Here is a 6000-nt window from a genome sequence, read left to right as displayed (position 1 = left end):
TGTGTTTTGATGGTCTGACCCAACTCAGAATTAAACCTAGCCTACTGGTTCCTCATCAGTGCTAGACACACACACACACACACACACACACACACACACACACACACACACCTACCTTCAAAATTGGGATCTATTTAATCAGAATCTCTGAGTGTATAACTTGTCAATCTACAGTTAAACACAAAATAAAGCAAAACAAAAGGAATTCGCTGTAGGTGTCTCTGGTGTTGAGCAAGCTTGGGTGTCATTGACAGACTGTGAAGGAGAGGACTCACCTGCTTGCCTTTCCAACAATTCTTCCTACCAGTGCTGTCCCTTAACCAGGCTTTGTCAGATGTTTGAAGTTGTTTTTTGGAAGGGTTTGGAGTCTAAAAGGCTTCCTAGTGGTTTATTAAAGGCAGAACCGTGCACTCCATAGTTCAGTGAAGCAGGTTTATCTTCTTAAACTCATGCTCGGACTTATCCTTGGATAGGCAATCATGCCATCTACCTATAGGGGGAAGGGGGGACATACAGAGTGCAAATTCTCACATCTCTTCCAGACTCTTGTTAGACCATAGTTCTGTAATTTTCCAGAACATTGCTTGGCCAAGATTCCAAAGTTCTATTAATATAGTACATGGCAGGAGTATTTGTGCTTGAGAAATGGTTTCCAAAACGAAGTTACCAACTACTCATGACCATTTTGAGCACTTTTTTTTTCCTATGAAAGCAACAGGATTAAGTAGTTGCCAAATGTACACCTGTAAGCAATAAAATTAATTGCTCTGCTGTACTGTTACTGGCTATCAATCACCTTAATTTTAGAAGACATCTGCCTTGAATAATTATGCTAGTCCAAGTAGAGTTGAATTTCTTCCCGACAGCTGCTGGAGAGCAGGACCCCGCCCACAGAAGCCATTCCTAGTTCAGGTCAATAATAGAACATTAGCATACAGCTGGAGGCAGCTTTTCACGTCTCCATTGCTTGCGACATACATTGGAGATGGTCCCACAGAGGCTTGGGACAGGTCTAGAGATATGTTATTTGACTCGTCACGGGCCACTTCAGCCTTTCTGTGAAGACACACACCCACCTCTCAGCAGAGACGCTCAGACTACGTTCATGTGCTATTAGGCCCCCCGGACGGGCGAGCCTCCCAGCACCCGCCACCTGGGCCGTGACTGTCGAACATCCTGTCACGATAGCGACAGTGCTGTTGAAAAGCGCCGCTTTGTACTCGAGACAGGCTTCCCTGCTTGGTTCCTGGGGGTGCGGCCCGCGGAGACCAGGCTCCAGGGCACGTGGGCACCGTTGTGCGGACACCCCCCCCCCTCTCCTCACAGGCTTCACTTGCGCGCGGAGAGCAGGGGCTTCGCGTTAGCTATCGTGCTTTGTCCCGGTGCTGACCCCGTCCACCTCCTGGGTCCGCATCCAGGGCCTGAGAAAAAAAAAAGTTCATCTTCTTTTGGTGTGGCATTCGGGATTGGGCGACCATTCTCATCAAGTGTACGCCTCTGTCAGGGGCAGCCCGCCGGCCGGCGGTGAGTGGCCTCACAGCGGGCCTAGTCGCGGTGCCCTGAGGGACAAGGTGGGCGGGAGGGTTAGGCAGCCGCCAAGCCCCGTTGCTATGGCAACCGCAGGCAAACCGGCCTCAGGGCCTCCAGCTGCCGGTCCGCCTGGCGTCCAGCTCGGAGGACGGACCTGGGGATGACCACGGACCCTTTAGGAGTCTCTGGAGGGCCTAAGCAGCTGGGACCTCCATTTCCCCTGGTCTGGAGTTTGGGGTGGTCCCTTGCTGCTTGGGTCCATCTACACCTCCTCATTTCCATCTCATGTTCGCTACAGGAAACATTTTTGAAAGTTTAATGTGAACTCACCAAGGGTAAGTGTGTGTGGGGAAAAAGTCCTTAAAAGCTGTGAGTTGTACGGGCTTGGCTTCTTTTTAATTTCCTAAGAGCTCGACATCTAGTAGGACCTCAAAATGTGTGTGGTATAGCTTCTTAAGTCTCTTCCTTGCACACAGTGGATGCTCAGGATACGGTAGGGTGATAGATATTAAGAGTTTTCCCCTGCTGATTCTGAGGATCGGGTTTCCTAGATGCACCTTAGAATTTCTCACACAGCTGTGGGGTGAAATGAGCCCTGTTTGTGGTATTGCCCTGGGAAGGACAAAATATAAAGGGGATATTTGTAGGGGATAATTGCAATTCGGGATACTCATTCCTAACCACACTGAGGAAACCCCCTACCCCCTACCCCCCTTTTTGTTTGTCTGACCACTCACCTTCAACATCAGAATAAGATCCGCCAGCCTAGGAAGGAGGAAGGATCTGCGGATGGAATGCAACATCAGCAGGATTTGAATTTAAGCTTGCTCTCCTTGGTCTCCGGGTCATGTCTTCAAATTGTTGAGCACTACACAGATACTACACGTTTAAAATTCTAGTCTGAGTAAGACCCCAGTGTCCTTTTCCTAATGAGTCATATATCTATTTCCCTTTCAAGCCAGGAATCTTGCATTTCCTCTTTTTCTATGTCCACATTGCCATAAATTTGCATTCATTTTGTCTTCATATCAGATATCAGATGTATCCACTTCTGTTTCTTCTTCTATCACCCCAGACTGGGTTACTACGCTCTTATCATGTCTCTTGAAGTTTCCTCCTAATTGGTCTGGAGTTGGCATCCCATTTTAAAGTCTTCCCATCTTATTTTTTCCCCCCTGTTCTACAGCAGGAACAATATTTAAAATTTACAAATTGGGGGCTGGGGATTTAGCTCAGTGGTAGAGCGCTTACCTAGGAAGCACAAGGCCCTGGGTTCGGTCCCCAGCTCCGAAAAAAAGAACCAAAAAAAAAAAAAAAAAAAAAAAAAAAAAAAAAAAAAAATTTACAAATTGATTGTGCTGGGCCAGAGAAATGGATCCTTGGGTAAATACATGTGCTTGCCACTAAGTCCAATGACATGAGTTTGATCCTCAAAACGCACATGGTAGAAGGAGAGAACAGACTCTACAAGTTGTACTCTGACCCCAACACATGCACACACAAAATAAATAAATAAATAAATAAATAAATAAATAAATAAATAAATAAATAAATCACACAGGGGCCCCTGGATTCAATCCTAGCACATTAATTAATTAATTAATTAATTAAGGCCAGGTCTGGTGGTTAGTGTCTACTTGTTTTCTTCCTGATGTAGTCTCTCAGGTAGCTGGGATTGCAAGCATGCACCAATGTGCTTGGGGATACCTAGGCTCTCCTTCAGTTTTCCATCATGATTTTTTGTCTTACTTCAGTACCTTCGCACATATGTTCCTGTCCTTGCCATTGCTCTACTCTTTAATTAATTCTTGCTCACCCTTAATCTCCCAAGGCCCAAATAATCACCATATCTGATTACTTTGTCTGAAACAAACCTCCTCAACACTGGCTCTTCTGGCAAAGTTATCTCTCTTCTGTAGCATTTGTGTGTCTGGCACATAGTGGGGGGGGTATTAATAACTAGCTGGATGCTTAATTTATAACTCCCCATGGCATTCGGTAGTATATGAAAATATCATTCTGTGCTTAGAAGCACAGACTACAGAAACAGACAGATGGTTTGCATGTTAACTCTAGTTCTATCACAGTTCCATACCTGGAACCTGTGGGGCTGAGGTTTCACTTTATTGAAGGGTGATAATGGTGTATGTAGTGGACCACTTCTGGGATCCAGGATGTGTATATATTGTATTCTTGTGGTTTGAATAAGAATGACATCCATAGGCTTGGCTTCTTTGAATGCTTTGAATCAAAGAAATCTTTGAATGCTTGGGTATCAGAGAGTGGTACAATTTAAGAGGGATTAGGAGGTGTGGCCTTGTTGAAGAAGATGTAGCTTTGTTGGAGGAAGTGTGTCACTGGTGGGTAGATTTTAAAAGCTCAAGTCAGGCCCAGTATCTTCTCTAGCACCTTTGAGTCACCACCCTTGCTCCCTGCCATTCTTCCCACCATCATGATAATGGACTAAACCTCTGAAACTATAAGTCAGCCACAATTCAATGCTTTTCTTCCCAAGACTTGCAGTGGTCATGGTGTCTCTTCATAGCAATAGAACACTGACTAAGTGAACCCTGAATGCCATCAAGTACATGGAATGTACCTTAGTGAATGGAATCCACTCTTTCTTGGGATAAAGGTGATATATAGGTTGACATTAGTTTATGGCAAGGTTTAACAACAAAGAACTGACCAAAAATTTATGAAAACACTATTTCCATAGCGTTTTGGATTTTTTAATTTCAGTCCAGAATGTCAGAGTTTGTTTCAGTGTAACCTTAGGTCAGTCACCTCCTCAGTGCCTCAGATTTCTCATTGGGAAATCAGACGCGACACTAGCACTAGTCTCTTGTAGTTCAATGTCATATTGCTTTGAGAAGAAAGTGAATTACTCTACGTGAACTACTTGGAACAGTGAACAGTGATTAGTGATGTGTAAGGATCTGCTCTTATTTATTTTCTCAGCTCCATAATCATACTATGAATGTAGCTTTATTAGCTAGTATTATTAGTGGATGTTTATATGTCAACTACCAAATGTAACGGCGAAGGTCTTCATAATTTAATCTTCTTATCGTGTCCTTGTTGCTTACGATTAGTTTCTCAAAGACGGAGGTACAAAGGACATGGGTGCTGCAGTGCTCTGCTCTCCAGAGAGACTACACAGTCTTCAGCCCCACTCTCAGCTGTGTGATGCTCACGATAGCGTTATTTACAAAACAAAACAAAACTTTGCCCATTTCACAGATGAAAGTTCATCCCTATTTTAATTCAAATCTTTATCGTTTATTTGTTTAAGCATTAAAGATATCATTATTAGATGTTAGCTATTTCTTTTATCGGAATTGCCTATACAAGCTCTTTGAAGGAGTTTCTAGACATAATGATTGTACACATTCATGCGGTATGTATGGTGTGACACTTGAATATACACACATAGCATGCAATGATCAGATCAGGGAAACTGATTATTTGTCCCTTCAGGCATGTATCATTTCAAAATATCAGTTTAAAGCTCTTTGCCATTGAATATAGACATCTGATTGTGCTGGGAATATCAGGAATCATTGCTCCCATCCAGCTGCACCCCGGTCCACTTACCAAACTATCATTTTTATTTTTACCATAGTTTGTTTGGTTTCTTTAAATCATCTGTCCTCCTAGGCCTACGCAAGACCCCTATCCTGGGCTTTAGCAGGAATTAATGTGTCACTGGGGCCCAGGGCAGTTTGTCATTTGCCTGTAGGCTACTGTACTAGCTGGTTTTGTGTCAACTTGACACAAGCTAGAGTCATCAGAGAGGAAAGAGCCTCATTTGAGGAAATGCTCCATGAGATGTAGCTTTCTCAGTTAGCAGTCTATAGGAGGGTCCAGCCCATTGTGGGTGGTGGTCCTGGGTTCTACAAGAAAGCAAGTTAAGCAAGTCAGGGGAAGCAAGTCAGTGAGCAGCACCCTTCCATGGCCTCTGCATCAGCTCCTGCCTCCAGAATCCTACCCTGTTTGAGTTGCTGTCCTGACTTCCTTCAATGGTGAGCAGCAGTGTGGACGGGTAAGCTGCCCTTTGGTCATGGTGGCTGCAGCAATAGAAACCTCACTAAGACAGCTTCTGAGCAAGGGAGAAGCAGCGTTTCAGAGGTTAGGTCTTGGGTGAAATCTGAAATGTAGGCAATGCTGACTTTCAGTACAATGGGAGTGGGGAGAGAGAAGACATCTAGGTGGGAAGCAGAGGTCCAAGGTGGATGATGGGGGTGGGGATGTGTGTGACTCAAACTGGTAGAAGCTTCTTTGCCTTTCCATAGGAACATTGCGAATTCATCTGTGGAAGAAACGGGGTGCTGTGGGCACTGTGTGAGAACCATCGGTACAGTAAGAATATTAACTCTATGTTTTTATACAAGGCTTGCCCCCACACAATGGCTTTTTGTCCTGGGAGTCTTGAGGAGTGATCTCAGGGCCTCATACAATATGCTCAAT

At 44.4% G+C, this 6000-nt stretch overlaps 1 protein-coding gene across 7 annotated transcripts in view; it reads left to right on the top strand.

The window, feature by feature from the left end:
• Positions 1–1387: 1387 nt before the first annotated feature.
• Positions 1388–6000, top strand: part of Stk33 (serine/threonine kinase 33) — a 179627-nt gene continuing 175014 nt past the window's right edge. For 3 of the 7 annotated variants that reach the window (NM_001432630.1, NM_001432629.1, NM_001432628.1), the window contains 1 exon segment: positions 1388–1524. The gene's annotated coding sequence lies outside the window, so the exon portion shown is untranslated. 7 annotated transcript variants of the gene reach the window in all.

Source organism: Rattus norvegicus, chromosome 1 (assembly GCF_021556685.1).
Source record: "Rattus norvegicus strain SHRSP/BbbUtx chromosome 1, alternate assembly SHRSP_T2T, whole genome shotgun sequence".
Taxonomy (NCBI): Eukaryota; Metazoa; Chordata; class Mammalia; order Rodentia; family Muridae; genus Rattus; species Rattus norvegicus.
The sequence above is the reverse complement of the archived record's forward strand: the minus strand, read 5'-3'. Positions and strand labels throughout refer to the sequence as shown.